This window comes from Chamaea fasciata, unplaced genomic scaffold (genome assembly GCF_029207755.1).
Source record: "Chamaea fasciata isolate MVZ Bird 193981 ecotype frontalis unplaced genomic scaffold, bChaFas1.0.hap1 SCAF_14, whole genome shotgun sequence".
Taxonomy (NCBI): domain Eukaryota; kingdom Metazoa; phylum Chordata; class Aves; order Passeriformes; family Sylviidae; genus Chamaea; species Chamaea fasciata.
This window is the reverse complement of record NW_027094099.1, coordinates 8,243,108-8,259,531: the sequence shown is the minus strand read 5'-3', so window position 1 is coordinate 8,259,531 and position 16,424 is coordinate 8,243,108. Positions and strand designations below refer to the sequence as shown.

General features: G+C 43.9%; 1 long non-coding RNA gene across 1 annotated transcript; it reads right to left on the bottom strand.

Moving 5' to 3' along the window:
- Window positions 1-6,921: 6,921 nt before the first annotated feature.
- Window positions 6,922-8,504, bottom strand: LOC136297060 (uncharacterized). Its single transcript, XR_010723076.1, has 3 exons — window positions 8,459-8,504; window positions 7,835-7,964; window positions 6,922-7,505 (listed from the first exon to the last, which is right to left on the bottom strand). It is a non-coding gene; the product is annotated as an uncharacterized lncRNA (long non-coding RNA).
- Window positions 8,505-16,424: the final 7,920 nt, after the last annotated feature.

Sequence of the window (16,424 nt, the reverse complement as noted above, 5' to 3'; positions counted from 1 at the left end):
GGAATTTGCTTACACACACTTGGAAATCTTATGAGAGCAATGACAGTACTGAAATGCATTTCTGACCTCAGAAGCTTAACATCAACTTAAATATCTGAAAAGCACATGGTTGCATTACACATCACACAAAAGCAGGATTAGCTTAGAAACACAAACAGAACTTTAACTGCCCTCCTACTGCCAAGTCTAGACCAACACATATTTCTGGGAGCACAAGCAGGGACAAAGCCAGGTTTCTTATCCATTTCTGTCTCATGGTAGCTTAACCTCACTGTCTAAACAGGTGAGAGCTTAGGCTGTAGCATCTGTGTGGACAAAGTGGCTCTTGGACACACAGTACTTGAATTTTGATGGCAGCCGCTTTCTTGGTGGACACCTTAACAGAGCCATCCTATTTCCTTTTCCTGAAATGTGTCAGACCTTTATTTCTCTTGTGAACAGTATTCACGTGTGAAACCTGTCTCAAACTGGCCATTGGATTTTAAAATGTCCTCAGTTGGGGCAGCATGACACAGTGATGTCTCATAAGTCTTTTCATATAGAAATTAAGTTTAAAAAGAAACCAAAAAAAACAAGATAAATGTATGGCTGTTTTCTTCAGTACTGTAGGCTGTTGGCACAGTCCCTGCAACCTGAAGCAGAGTGTATTTTAGGTTCCATCCCAAGTGTCTTTTCAGCTTTAGCTGTCAAAGAAGTGATGTCTGATGCAGCAGATCAAGATTCCTGTGATTCCTGGAGACAATTACTGCCTGTTAAATGATGTGGCACAACTGCTTTTGACATGGCTGCCACCTCTGTGGTATAATGCTACTGCAGTTGGGAGAATATTATTGCCAAAGGATAAAGACAATCAGAAATAGACTGGAAGGTACAGTATGCAACGGAACAAATTTGAAATGTGCTAAAAAAAACCCTATGAAGAATCAACTATCATTTAATTGTCACCAGCAGTAACCACTGCAAAGAAATGAGTTATCTACTTATAGGAATTTATTAATTCACAACAACTAATAGATTCCTACAAGCCGTTACTGAAACTGAATTATAAACCCTTATCTTATACAGATAAGGGGATTTAGTTGAATGGAAAAGAGTTTGTTATTATTCTTTCTCAAGATACCTATAAGCCAAATAGCAAGGATAGCCTGAGACAATTGTCCTCTCCATGTCTGCCTACCTTTGAGTTATGCTGTTGGCTTCAGCCTCCAGCACTTACGAGTAAATATTTTAGCCCCAATGATCTTGATTTAACATCTTGATTTAAGTTTTTGAATAGCATCAACCCACTAAGATTTAAAAATACATTAGAAACCCCAACTGCATTTCCCATCCTTACAGCTTTCAGGTAACCTGGCTCATTATGTCATGCCATGATCCATGAGTGTCATTAGGCAGTGCTCTCAGAGCTCCTCACCTTGCTTTATTCCACACGGGTCTGGGAGGCAGGAAGACCTTGGTGGTGGGTGCTGCAGAGGCGGTTTTGTTCTGTATATATCCCCAACCCATGCAGAACTTCCTCCACAGAGCTATTCTCCAGCATACTTTTGAACCCTTAAACCTCTGTTACATTTGTGGCTTGCCTCAGAATCAAAGAGAGGAAAGTGTATTCTTCTAATCTTTTCGTTTTGAGTCCCCAGACACGCTCATACAATAATGTCTGTCAGGATAGAATATACTCATATTCTAGAGTACTACATGATGAGTGCTCTGTGCACTAGGTACAGGCTGATGCAGTTATACTTTGGGATGGGAACTTCAAACCTTCAACAGAGGATGTCCAATATGCCTGTAACAATACCAGGCATTTAAATAAAACAGCCTGATTTTTAAAGGAAAACTCACCTCCAGCTCAAATTAACTCTAGCAGAATTTGTCACTCCTGCAGTGTTTTTAAAAACCAGTCCACCTCTACTCAAGTTCCTAATTATGAAATTAGGCACCTAATTTTAGATACTTATTTTCTTAAACTGGTGACCCATGGGCTTGATTGTCATCTTGTTGCTTCAGCTCTCCCTGGTGCAAATGCATCAATTAAGACAACGGAGGTACTTCTACAGGAAGCTTGTCACATTCTGGAAAATCAGGATCTGTGACAGAGTAGCAACAGCAATATTTTAGTTTTCTTTCTTAGAAATACACAAATTGTGGTCATAATGTTAAATATTTTGAAGAGGGTGAACAAACATAGAAAGTGTAAACCAACAGGTACTCTGCTGTTAGATCCTGGTTGTTTACTAACTTACAGGGATTTTTCTTTCCATGCAGTTCCTACCAAAGTCCTCCACTGTTTAACTTCACTACTAATTGTTTCTTTCAGAGCTAAAACATATAGCTATTAACATGTTCTCACCTGCTAAATTCACTTTTTGAAATCAAATGTAAAATGACATCTTGGGGTTTTTGTTTTCCTCTGTGTGTTCTCTCAAATTCCTTCAGGTTCCAAGCAGTACTTTCTCACTGGAGACACAGCCAAGACTAAATTGAGGAGGAACTAGGAGAACAATAGAGAAGTAATTGCACTCCTCTCAGATGGAAAGCTTGTTCTGCTCACCAGAAATGATTTCCTGGACTCAACACTTTGCTTCGAAACTTTGTTTACATACAGAAGATTCCTTTCATTGGAAACAACCTGGTCCCTATCCAGTACTGCTCCTCAAGTTTCCCATGTCACATGGGATGCCCTGTGCCTTCTTTACTCTCCTGATAGCAGCAGCAGGAGCTTAGCACCTCTCAGGATGGAATCTCTCCTTCTGCCAGTCTTCCAGAGGCTGAAGTCTAGCAGTCAGTCAGGCCTTCTTGCCAACAGAAACTGAGCCCTTCCTGCCTGTCTGTAATTCACCTTAGGAAAAGTAACTTGCATAATCTCTTCTCTATTTGAAGCAACTCCTGAACTGATGTTTCATAAACTTTGTATGCTTCTTTAGTAGCTGGTCTGTGATGTGTAATTAGATATCAGCTCCAAATGACAACAGTGCAGTCTCATCTGAAGTGGTGACTGGTAGCAATGGAAATATAGAAATAGGATGGTTAAAACAAAGAAAGGTTTTGTTTTACAAAAATACTAATGAACTGTTCTTTTAAAATGTCAATCTAAGCAGACACCTACTCAGTAAGATCATTAAGCTTAATTGCATCAGCACTTGACTAATCAGGCAATAATGCACTCAAAAGTAAATGATTGACTTGTGAATCGTTCATCAATCTCTGAAAGAGGGGAAAATTATTCTCTTTTACATAGAAGATCCTTTCTGTGGCTGTAATATTCATTCTAGACTGAAAGCAGGTTTTTGAAATATTTTTTCAATGTTTTTTCAAGGGGATTGTGCAAGTCCACTGATGAATGCTAATGTTACACAATGTTTACCCGGGACTAAGCTTGATGGAAATATTAATCAGAAAACATATAGGTTTCCATGTTAAAGTTGAAGTTTTTGTAGCAACAGCAGGCCCTGACCAGAAGCCGGGGATGTATGTCTGCCAAGAGAAACAGCAAGATATTGCCAGCAGCAGGTTTGGGCAAAATGGAAGCACAAGAACTGTTTTCAGTCTTGGTCATCTCTCTCCCCTCATCACTGTGTTTACTTCTGAGCAGATACATCCAGGAGCTGTACCACAGCTACTCAATGCAGTGATCCATCAGGAATCCAGGCACGCCATTTGCATTATTTTCATTCATTTCAGTGGAAAGTGAGTGCATAATACTTGAAAGGAGGCGATTGGGGTTTTGCAGTGCTGTTTTCCTATGGTTAATGAGTTGATCTATCTTGCAATAATTTCCAACACAGTTGTGTGGAAGTAATTGCACCAAATTAATTGCTGGTGTAAGTCCATCTGGTAGGAGTTCACAAAGTTCAGCTTCTGGTGCCTCTGCCAGCCCTGTTTACTTTCCCTCTCCTATTGCAGCAGCTGGGTCATGGCTTTGCACTTCACCAGTTTGGTGGCACGTCCCAGCCAGCTTCTGCCCCTCAGGCAGCTCCCTCATTCACAGCAGGACTCAGGCTGGCAGCCTTTGCCCTCATATGCCTCCCCTGCTGCCAGAGCTTGTACCACAAGTAATGCTTACTGAGTTTCCACAGCTCTCTGCAGAGTTGCCATCCCGGTCAGCCTGTCAGGAAGGCCTTGGAGTTGCCATTTTCAGGCAGTGCTCATCCTCTGTCACATTAGTGCCCATTTTGTAGGGGAGGCCAGCAGTGAGGCAGAGCCAGCACCCCTCCAAAGGGCCAGCTTGTCATACATGTCACCCTGCAGCAGAGCTGTGGCACCGGGGGACAAAACCGACACAGTGAGCACGTGCACAGCATGTTAAAGGATTGCCACAGCCACACTGCTGAGTGTGTGGAAATTACACACAACTTTCCATGGGCGCTGTAAATGAAAAGGATAATTCATTTATGTAGAGAAGCAATTACCTTGCTGGAACAACAAGTCCAACCTATAGTTCCACCCAAGCTAAATTAAGGCCACAACTCCTACTAGACTCATGAGAGTAGGGCAGGAAAGTAGCACGTTGTTAAATACAAGGCAATATTTAATGTAACCCCATGCCAGGTTTACAAGAGAAGTCATGTATCATTTACTAAAGCAGTCAGTGAGTTGGGGCTTATTAGGTAAATGTCAGAGCTATGGAAAACTGCCATGGCCTTCTTCTAAAAATTTTAATCACATCGTTATTAGCCATAGTCCATCTAATATATTCGTGGCCTTTTAGTGGCCTATACTATGTGTTAATAGAAAAGACTGAATGGAAATGGCACTGAACAGAATGTGTTGCACATACTCATCAGGACCGGGGGTTTTTTTCCAAACAGAAATGTGAAATATACCCAGATTCAGGTGTAAGTGGTTTCAAATTTTTGTGGGTTTATTTTTCTTCAATTTTTTTACATAAAAATATTCCCTAAAACTCCACTCATGAGCTGCTGTCCTGTAATCCTATGACTATAGTGAAGAATACTGAGGCTCACCTCACTTGTTGGTGAGGTCATTTATATCAGTCCTGGGCCCAGCTCCACTGCCTTCATACACCAGATTTCCTTGACACACACCAAGCCTCTGTGTCTCACGCTGAGCATAGTGTTTGTAAGCTTTACTGTACCTGAAGCAATACAATTGCTTTTTTCAGGAGTTTGACATCCTCAAAGTGAGAGCATAATGCAACCATAGCAAAAAAATGAGCATTAAAGCTGAATACTGAAAGTCCTGATTGTGCTTCCCTGGGTGAAAATAAATAAATATATGTATGCATATAAATCTCCGTGCCTGCCAGATATCATCAATAGTGAAATCCTCGGTCATACACAAAGGTCAGCTCTTCTTCACACAGAAGCAGCTAGAATTTCATCTCAGGCTATGCTGGGTAGAACTTTCTCTCCTACTTTCACACCAGGTCAATTATAATTTTAGTTCTTACAGTTGATTTGTTCCCACGTTGCATAACATTATTTGAAGGGGAAGTGAAGCTTACATTCATTCAGCGATCTCAAACAAAGGCAATAAAGTACAGCACATATACTAAAAGAAATAAAATTGCAGAAATTTATTAAATTGCTCACCTTTGGATGTCAATTAGAACTCGAAAACAAGCAAGATCGGCATACACATTTACAGGGAAGTCAATACTTCCTTAATTAGGCTGGGTATTTTTTTCATACTAGCAATACCGTTGGAATATTGTAGCTGTATCTGTGCTTTTATTGCTTTTGGCTCCTTCTGAATTTCTTGGTTAATTTATTTCCCTTTAACGTTGTTTGACTGAGTTTCTTTCTTTACACAAAGCATAAGCCGCTTCACTGCCTGGAAAGTACAGAGCCTGATTGTTCTTACACCAGTGCAAATCAGCAGTGATGCCACCAGTCTATAGAATTACATCAACGTAAAGATGACACAAGAGAGAGATGGGAATCAAAGCCCTTGTTTCAAAGTTAATTTAATTGTTCTTGTTTCAAAAAAGAAAAGATAAGTACAGAACACATTTGTTCTCTTTCTCAACTGAAATGTCAAAGAATCACTGTGGTTTTGGCATCTGGTTTGTGTGGGATTTGCACACATGGATCACATTTCAAAAGCAGGACCCTAGTCACAACCCACCATGCTAAGGGTCCATTTCCTCAATCCAGCTTTAAAAAGGGGAGGGTTTTTCTCCTCTTCCTTCGCTGTCATTAAGACTGCTTTTTCCACTGTCCAGAGCCAGTAGCAAACTGCCATCAGCTGTCAGCAACAGAGCTCCAACAAGGAACACGTGGCACATTTAAAGTCATTGCCCAGCTTTGATTCACCAAGTCACTCTGAACATTTAATGCTTCAGGTTTTTCCTTGGCAGGAAAGAACACTGTAAGATTTGTAATATTTTCCCCTCTTTACATGAACAGATATATTGCCCATGAAAAGGGGATTCTGGTTTGCCTTAGGAGGCTGCTGTTGATCACAGCATCTTAAAGACTGCTCTGACTTACAGCAGGTACCTTTCTGACATAAATCACATGAAAGTGCTTTTCTCTGCATCCTCCATGTCTCTGATCATTGTATCTACGAATCCTCATCACTGTTTTGCTATCAGCCTTCTGGATTCACCTCCCTTATGTTTAAAAATCTGAAAGCCAGGACCTCATTGCAAAGGACCAGGTGGCAGCCGTCCTTGCCAAAGCACGTTCAGCCACGCCTGGCAGAGGTAAGTGGCAGCTCGGGCACAGAGGGTGCTGCCAAGGCACCTGAGGACTGTCCCCAGCACTGTCCCACCGTGCCAGGCAGGCATCCACTGCCCCCCGGCTCAGCCTGACCGGGAGTGCCAGGCTGGGCGGGGATGAGCTGATCCCTGCTCCTGCACCGCGGGATTTCCCCTGCTGGCAGCACACCCCTCCAGCGGCACAGGGGGCACCCAAAGCCTTCACCTGGCAGCGGCTCCAGGTGGTTGTATAACACCCTCTCCACAACGCTTGTGGGGCATTAGCAGGGATTAAGCCTGCACTTCTAACACAGGTTGGAGCCACATGATCTGATTGACATACCCTGTCCCTCCACCAGCTTTCATTTGGAACTTCTGATGGAGTGATTTAGAAATTACATCCAAATTGAGGGGTGGCCTTTTTTTTGCATTGTTACTCAAACACCAAAAGTACTCAGGGTAGAAGCTACAGCGTATGTGGAAGTGAAAGCCCCAAGATTTCCTCACACTTTCCCAGGGTGAGGGAAGATATATTTTCAGGGAAAAACACAGTAAATTACAGATGAGAAGAAGCTGCAGAATCTAGACACAAGAGCAAAACTGATCAGCTCTGATCAGACAGTGGTGGGCCCCACTGGAGCCCCAAATTCTGCTCTTACCCACAGTTGCTAGGAATGCCAGTACAGCACTGCCCTCAGAGCTGTGGGGCTGGAGAATCTCGGGGAGGCAGGTGTGCATTTCTTCTCTCATTTGGTGGAAACTAAACAGCATTTCATCCTTCTCGAGTATTTGTGTGGAACTCCCAGGCCGTGCACCATGCCAGCTATCATAAAACCTATCTTTGCTGAAATAGAGGAAAACATGACTCAACATCTGCCTAGCACATGTGGAAACTACAGCCCTAAAGGGTGCTGGACGATGTTTACATGTACAAACGTTGTTTGGTTGTAAACTTCCTCCACCTTTGTGTGGAGTGGGTGGTGGGCACTCCTATCCCAGCTGACCCCCTCCCCTTTGGCCCAGGACTGCCCTGGCGTGACACACACTGTGTCTGCACGTTGAGGTTTCATGCCAGAGGACTTGCAGGAGGCTGAACTCCCAGAGGAAATCACTGCCAGGTATGGAACACTGCCTGCTTTATGCACAGGGGTGAGAAAGGCAGTATTTACCTACCAAAATAGCTGGAGTTTAATTATTTATTTTTCATGGCACGTAGAGCCTCTGTTGAGTAATGAGACTCCATTGTGTGCCAAGTGCAGCAGACATAGAAGAGGAAATATTATTTCCATGAAGAGGCTGTATCCTGGAAAGGCAAGGCACACATAAACAGAGAAAGGAATTGCCAGTGGTCATATTTGAAAAAATTAAACAAACAAATCACTCATTCATTAATTGCTGTTATTACTTTTCCCCATACTTTAGAGATTTGTTAAAACTAATTTTCAGTGTAATAATTTTATTAATTAAATACACAGTAAACATAAAAATACCAAAGGAGTAGCCATGATTCTTGATGTTTACTATATGGTAGTTAAAGTATTGTCATTGAAAGAAGACAAAAATAGGGAAAAACGTTAAGTTTAGCCAGATTACAGCATTCAAAGCTATAGGCAGGAAATAAGGATTCACAGCAACTACCTGTGAAGATCTTAATATTTTCAATCATTTGCATTTTATCTGGGAGATAGTTTGTAGTAGCACTTTTTCACTCACTTTGAGTGTCTGTTTTTGCAGACATTTCAGTATGGTTGTATTTCAGTCCATGAAAAGACAGAGGTTAAAAGTATCCAAAAATACCTGTGTTAGCTGTACTGAAATCAGTGAACCTCAAGGAAAATGTGTGTTGTTTGCAATACTCTGTCCTGAACAGCCCTTTCAACATGTTTAAATGGAGAAGCACAATTAGAGGGTTTTAAAAAGGCTCCACCCTGCCCTAACCTCTCCCATGCTGGCTTCACTTGGTGGCCTCTCCTTGGCAGCAGTTCCCTTGTCTTCAGTTAACTCCAGCTGCCCCTGAGGTCAGATCCAGATGCTTGTCAATCTAATGAAGAAAATTTGAGAATAAAAATTAAAGAGCAGTGTAAGAGTACAGTTTGCTAACTTACCAAAGATCAGAAAAACTGAAAAGGGAATAGCAAAGGCCATAAAAAAACAATGAGGAATACAAACTGGATTACTAGAGGAAGAGCCCCTTCCTGTTGCTGCTCTGAAGACACACACAGAGTCTTCCGCTGTCTGGTTTTACACTAAAAGGCCTCAAAACCTCTGACTTTTCCATCTTTTCAAGTTTGGATTTGTCATCAGGTGTTAGCAGATTACATGGACCACAAGTCTCCTAAACAGCCTCTTTTGGTTTATATACATTAATTGATCCTGCTGTCAGCCAGAGGGAGATGCATCACCAGTAGGATAATATATAAAGCTAAGTGCTGTCTTGATAGGGAGTGTAGAATAATATTCTGATTTTTATAGCACCTTCTCCCTGAAGCCCTCAAGGCACTTTACAAGGAAGATTGAATTAAACTTGTCAGCACTCTGTATGGGAAGTAAATATATTATTTTTTATGGTGGAGAAGGGAAACTGAGGCAGCAATATTAAGTCCCCAGCAAAGGATTTAGCTGCATGCTTTCCAGCCCCTTAAACTTCTCACATGATTTAATTAAGCATATACTCAAGTGTTTTACTGGAATAATGCCCAAGAAAAATGCTACGACCTCACTGCCAATTCAGACTGCAGCTGGAAAAACACCATGGGTTCCCCATCACTCATTCTGTAATGAGAACTTGTTTTAATTCTACTGGTTTTCCTAAAATTAGGATCACATCTTTCAAGTGCCACCTACATGGTGTGTTGCTGCCTGAGCCTGGGTGAGTCCTGGGACATGACATCCTAGGAGACTGTTATGTCTCAAACCTACTTTTGGTGTCTCTTCAGTCTTGTTTTTCCCAGGCCTGCCTTACCTCTGATCAGACAAATGTACCTTTCCATCTCCAGTTTGGCTCTGAAAGGGACAAACAAGACCTGAGGTTCTCCTTAGGGCTGGTACTCAGCTGGAGGGCCTGTGGCATCTCTTTGGGGAGCAACATGTGCACTCTGTACCCAGTCACACACAGCTTCTGGGCTGAAATCCTTAAAAAACTGTCAGCAAACCTACATCCAAGTACCAGATATGCTCCATCTGTTCTCCCTTCCCTGAAGGGTCTAATGGCTAAGTGCAGGAGCCTGGTGGGTTTTGGAGCTGCAGAGTTTATAGCTGTGTAGTCATCTCAGATGCTGTCACTCTCTTCCTCATGATGCCAATGGCCACACTAAGAGCCAGATAAAGTGAACTTGTTTCTGTCCCTTATTGCACATGACTTCCTGCAATTTAGTGTTTGCCAAGTGAGGCACAATGTAAAAAAAAACAGTGAAACATAAGAAAGGAGCAATCTAAAGTACTTCTAAGGTCAAGTGCTTTGGAAATGCAGGGCTATATAACCCTTCAGGGATTTAAAATCTGGTTTTAATGCATATCCTCATACTGATGACCCTACATAAGCAAGCTTGACATCAAAACAACCCTTTAAAATTAATACACAGATAGTACATCATTACTAACATTATATGCACTCTAATTAAAGAGATAAGGAACATATAATTTCTGTTAGAGGTGAATGAGCTAATTACTCTAGGTAGGTCTCCTTCAGAAGTGAGTGACACTGAAAAAGCTGCCAACACCCAGTTGATGCCAAGCCCACTAAAATTAGTTGAAAGACTGATGGAGCAAAGTCAGCCTTGCTCTGGCCACTAATTTCTCCCTCCAGAGGTTCATGCAAACCTCCATCAACCTGAGAAAACTATTATTAACCCCAAATGTTAATGCCATTCAATAAACTCTCAAATATCATTGCATTGATTTACAATCAAAAAGAATTGCAGTTGATAGAATTTGGCATGTCTTATGTGCCTTCTGGTTCTGAAGTTTATAAGGATTACCACTATGACGTTTTTTCTGATTTTCACTGTTCAAAGCAACATCCCAAGTGAAAATTACAGTTCTCATTTTTCTCCCTCTAGCCAGTAAGGCTTTAGGGAAAGGGTAGATTTTGTGAGACTTCTGATAAAACTGGAAGCAAGCAGTCACATAAATCTGAAGGTAAGTTGCTCCTTTGAGCAGCTGAAAAGGATTTCAATGGAGAAGGCCAGGTTTGGGAACAGATCAGGGGCTGGGGTCAGCCCAGAACCTCATGGGATTGCTCTTTAGCCAGGCTTGTACTTTACCGTCTTTAAAATGCCTGTGAATAGAGTATTTGGTGACCATTAGGAATATAAACTCATTGCAAAAGGTTCCATATCTGAATCAGGGCAGTTCAGCTCATATCAGCTGCACTCTGTAGTAGAGGCCTGCTAACATGTCCGATGTACATCCAGCCCCTTTCCTGAGCTTGCTGGCAGAGCTGAGCCTGGTGTTACAGCCCATCCCTTGCATCTCCCCGTGGCGAATCAGCTCCTGTTTGAGCCATGCCCAGAGGGGTGACTGCCCTGGCTGCACCCCTGGCCCGGCAGAGCCACCTCCAGCCCTCGGCCCCCTGGAAAGTGTGGGCATTAAACCGGGAAACAAGTGCAGGAAACAGACATGTAGCCACCTGCCAAGCATCTGCAGCCTGGCTGCAAGGGGCAGATGGGAGCCCAGCATTTCTATATCCTTTCCCATGTGCCAGGGGCCTGATCCACAGCCCAGCAGAGCCATGGGAGCTCTTTGGGCCCAGAGACCTGACTCCTGCCTAACTTCATGAATCAGGCCTCAGAGTGCCTCATTTCTCATCAACACTCTGGATATTTGTGCTTTCTCTTGCTGCTTTTGCTGCTTTTGCCTTCATCATTACCTGCACCTCTTCATCTGCATGTTCCTGTTCAAAATGAATATACAAAATTTCCTTGCACCTTTGTAAAGCACAGGGGCAAGGGCTGCACAGAAAGGAAAGACAGTGACTTTTCCTTCTTGTGTAGAGGAACGCTTTTCAGCCACATTTTTCATTGGGGCTTTCATTCAGAGTATTTTCTGAGTGGATTTCTTATCTTGTTTACTAACTTTGGGACTCCAGTAACGCAGACAAGAAGTGTGAAGAAGTGACTCCCGCTGGTAACTCCTCACTGCCTTCCCACAGCATGTAATCCTCCAAGGGCAAGGGGACAGATCACCAGGAACCACTTGTACATCAGGGAATGTAAACTTGGCCCTCAGCAGAGGTCCCAAAGAGCCCCCCAAGGCTGTGATGACCAGAGAATGAGCCAAAGGTTTGGGGTGCTGCCTTTTCATTGTGACACTAACCCTCCTGCATTCTCTCATGCATTATCATTTCTACTTAACTCTTTATGCTTTTATTTTCCCCACTCACCCCTTACCAGCAGTGCCTGGGCCCCACAGCTCAGGTGTGTGCTGGGCAGGTGCCCGGGGTTGTTCCCCAGCCCCTGAAGCCCGGCAGACACCTATGGGCACCCCGGGGTGTCCCTGCACTCCCAGCCTGGCCGGGCTGCCCTGGGAGCTGGCCCTTCCCAGGCTGCCGAGCTCAGCTGTGGGAGTGGCTGCTGTTTCCCAAAGCAAATCACAACGGCTCGCTTGCTATTTTCAGTCATTGCTAAGAATATGACAATTTTTCCTTTTTCCTACAAATCCAGCAACCACATAGTCTTTCACTACCATAAAGAGTAAAAAAAAAAAAAAAGTCCAGTTCAGGATTTAAATTAGATCCAGGAAACCTCTGCTGTCTTTTCCCGTCTAAATGACATTTTTAAAATAAAAGACAGTTTGAATGTGGCTTTACAGTCCCAAACCACAGCCCTAGATCTGTCATTAGAAGTGTCAAATTTCATGGAAGGAAACTAAAGAGGAATTACTGAAGTTATTTGTATTTTAGTAAGATACCTAACTGGAGTCAGGATTTGTGCAGATGGGTGGAAGTGAAAGGGTTGCAGTGAGCAGGAGGGCTCCTGGTGGGCAGAGCTCTGCCCATGCCCAAGGGAAGAGCAAGGGAGAACCAACTTCAGCAGCACAGCCCTGCGTGGTGTCCAGCCTGCTCCATCTGGGTGGGAGACAGCCATGGGGCTCTGAGTCAGTTCTGCAGGCTGGGGGCTGCTACATCATCTTCCTTTTCACATTTAATTTCTCTTTGTTGGTGATGTATGAACATTTTTCTCAGATGAATTTAGAAGGTGGTCAGTGGGCTGGAGAAGCTTCAAGACTTCACTCTCCTACTACATTGGCAAACTTTCACAGTCCACTCAGCAAAAAATCTGCTTTGCTGAAATAGATGATGCCTCACCCCTAATTTGAATAACTGGGGACTTCTGCAAACTTACTTTACACCTGCTCAACCTGAGCCTGAAATAACACTGCAGTGTGTTCTGCCCGCTTTTGTGTTCCTGCAAATGATTTAATATTTTGCCAATGTAGTAAATCAGAAAACCTTCCTATTGTGCAAGTTCATCCCAACTGGTGCTCACCTGACACCAGGTCTTGTTCTCATTCTTAGACTTTTGCAAGCCAATTATTTGCTTGGAACATTTTTCCAATACACTTTTAGATATTTTAATTGCTTTATTTGATACTAAATCTGTTTTACAAGTGATTGGGAAAGAAGAATTAACCAACAGTATCCAAAATCCATATTAAAATTTCAACCTCCCTTGTAGTATCTGAAGCACTCGCAGACAACGAAAGGTTTTCAGAGCCTGCATAGCAGCATGTGCTTGTTCCTACATGGAATTTCCCTAATTCCTCAATCAATTACCTGCAAAAAGCGGCCATTTTAATCAAAACCCTAAGGGTAGATGAAATCATGAGAAAACACGAGCTTTATTGCAATGGATATTGACTGTAACTCATTAAGATGTTAAAGTATTGACATCCCGTTTGATGAGAAAAATGTCTGATAGCGAGTGTACATAACTGTGTTAGAGAGAATGCCAGCATCAACACATCATAATGAGTAACTAATGATGTCTGTGGCCTAACGAGGTGATTAAAGCAGTATCCTTTGATCTATGTCACTGACTTGATTTAATGCCAGGCTGAGATTGAATCTCCATGCACCACTGGGGAGATTCAAGTAATTTGAGTAATTCACTCGCCTTGTCCCTGCATCACCAGGGATATTTGTGATGAACACAGTCGCTTCTGCAGCTAAGTCACCCCAGGCAGCACACTGTGGCCAGGGAAGAGGCCACTGCTCCCTGCCTGCTGAGCCCCTTGCAGGAGCCTCCCTGCTGCAGAACAGGGGTCTCACACAACCTCCTGCCATGGCCATGCATCTTCCTTTTGCCTCACAGTGCTCCCACACCACTGGCAGATTTTGGAAGTACCATCTACCAAGCAAAGCTCAAACAAGATGCTTTGCTACCTTTCACCCAAGCACAGCAGGCAGGAGTCACACTATGCTGAAACACAGGGCTTGGTGCCAGGCACATGCTGAGCATCCTATTCAAACCACTGTGCGTGTTGTCTTGGGTTATGTAACCAAAAAAATGTGTATTCCATTCCATCTGTTGAAAACGGGTGGTGAGGTGTTTTCTTTATCTCTTGTAACTCCAGGGTGGATGGGGTGGCTGCTTTCTGATAATGGGCCAGCTGTTAAAACCGAGTGGGGCATTGTTCCTTATATCTTTCCATCCTCCGGGGTGTATCTTCTGGTAATGGGCCATTAAGACTTACCAATGACATGACACATTACATCATCTCATTGTGAGATGCTCCACTCTGCGGGGAGAACCAAACCATTCCTACCTAGATAAAAACTGAGACATAGGGACACCAGGCATCTGCTTTTCCTCTGGATTCCTGAAGGAAGACTGGACCTACCCTGTCATTACTGGACTCATTCTACAGGATCATCTCTACTCCAACAGAACTACATCTGCCACTCCAGGAGGGCTTACTTTTGGACTGCTTCCAACACCCTGACCAACAGGGTGCCAGGTTGTATTTCTGACTCTGTCGGAGTTTCTAGGATTTTTTGTTTTGTTTTGTTTGCTTGCTTTTTGTACTACTACATTTGCATTCTTAGTATTTCCAGTAAAGAACTGTTATTCCTATTCCCAAATCTTTGCCTGAAAGCCTTTAATTGCAAAATTATAATAATTTGGAAGGGGGAGGGGGGTTACATTCTCCATTCAAAGGGAAACTTCAGCTTTCCCTGGCAGATACCTGTCTTCCCAAACCAAGCCACTTGTTCAGCAGGATAAAAGCTCAGGTACCTGTTCTTTGGGAGAGCAAACAGCGTGCCAAGAGCCTAAGCCAGAGGTAACACCAGAGGCACAAAACTTTTGACCAGGTTCACAAAGTGGTGTACCCTGGCCACCATCCAATAGCCCGTTCCTAGCAGTGACAACCTTCTCATCCTTCTTACCAGGGGAAGGGACTGTTAACCCTGTCACATACACCACAGCAGCTCTTTCAAGCAGCCCCTCCTACCTGTATAGGCAGACCTTGGCTGAGCAGCGTTGCTCTGGGGAGACACTTAAGTCTGGGGTTGTATTTTCTTCATGAGGCTACCAAAACAAAAGCATGGCCACCCTCAGTCAGGCCAAGGGTTCATTTCTGTGATACAGGGGACAATTGGGTGCCCAGGGCAGAGCACACCGGCTGGGTGGCCATGTGGAGTTGGCACTCCTTGGTACTCTCTCCACTGCCAGCCACTTTCAGCTGATATTCTGAGCAGTGTGTAATTTATATATTAGCAGCTACTGTGGATTCATCTACACTATGTGCTTATACTTTGCATTGCAGTATTTCTTCCTAATGAAGCCAATAACAGGGATTAATTTTCCCTCCCAATCATCTTTAACCTTAAGCAATAATTAGTACTGGAGGCATAACTGAGACTCAAATTCTGGGCACCTCCCCTGGGCAGGAAATTATTTTGCTTGATGAATAGACCATTTTTTACAAAGGGCTTTTTCCTGTCCATAAATAACTGTGCTGGCTCCTAGATGCATGGGTGTGATACTGCCATCTCCATCCAAACAGGGACTGTCACCAGGGAGAATCATGGCCTCCCTGACCCAGCACAGGGGCTGGGCACTGTGCACCCTCCTCTCCCCCAGCCATGCCCTAAAAGGAAGAAAATTGTTCAGGACTTGTCCAGGTCCTGTCCCAGCCTTCAGGCAGCCCCAACACAGCCACCCCTCCACCCCTGCTGGGGCCCTCCCTGTCCCTGCCACAGAGACAGGTCCAGCTGCAGCCCCAGCAGCAGCACATCCCTCCAGCTCTGTCCCCTGCCTCATTACCCACCTCCCCTGCACAGCCCTGCTGGAGGCTTTTAGCATTTATTGATAATTTGTAACATTGACAACAGTACTGCCCCATCACACACAGGGCACCTGAGCCATGACCCAGCTCTTCCTCCCCCCACACACAAACACAAAACCCTAATGAGCTCAAACCTGAGCACAAAGCAGCCCATATTTCCCCCCAAATATACCAGATCTCCCCCCCACTTTACCAGGCACAGCTCCTCTGGCTGGGAAGAAGGGTGCAGCTCAGGCAGCCTTTGTTGCCCTGGGTTAGGCACTGCACACAGGCTGCAGCTGCTGCATCACCTGTGCTGCCACCAAGGGTGGCCTCATGCCACCAAGGGTGGGTGAAGACAGCGTCCTGCTGCTGCTGTCTTCATCCCTGAAAGGGTCTAGGCACAACTAAGGCAAGAGCAAGTCCTCTCCCTGTCCTGGGGAGATGGTTTGCACTGCTCTGCTCACCTTATATTCTGCCAGTGCTGAGAAAATAA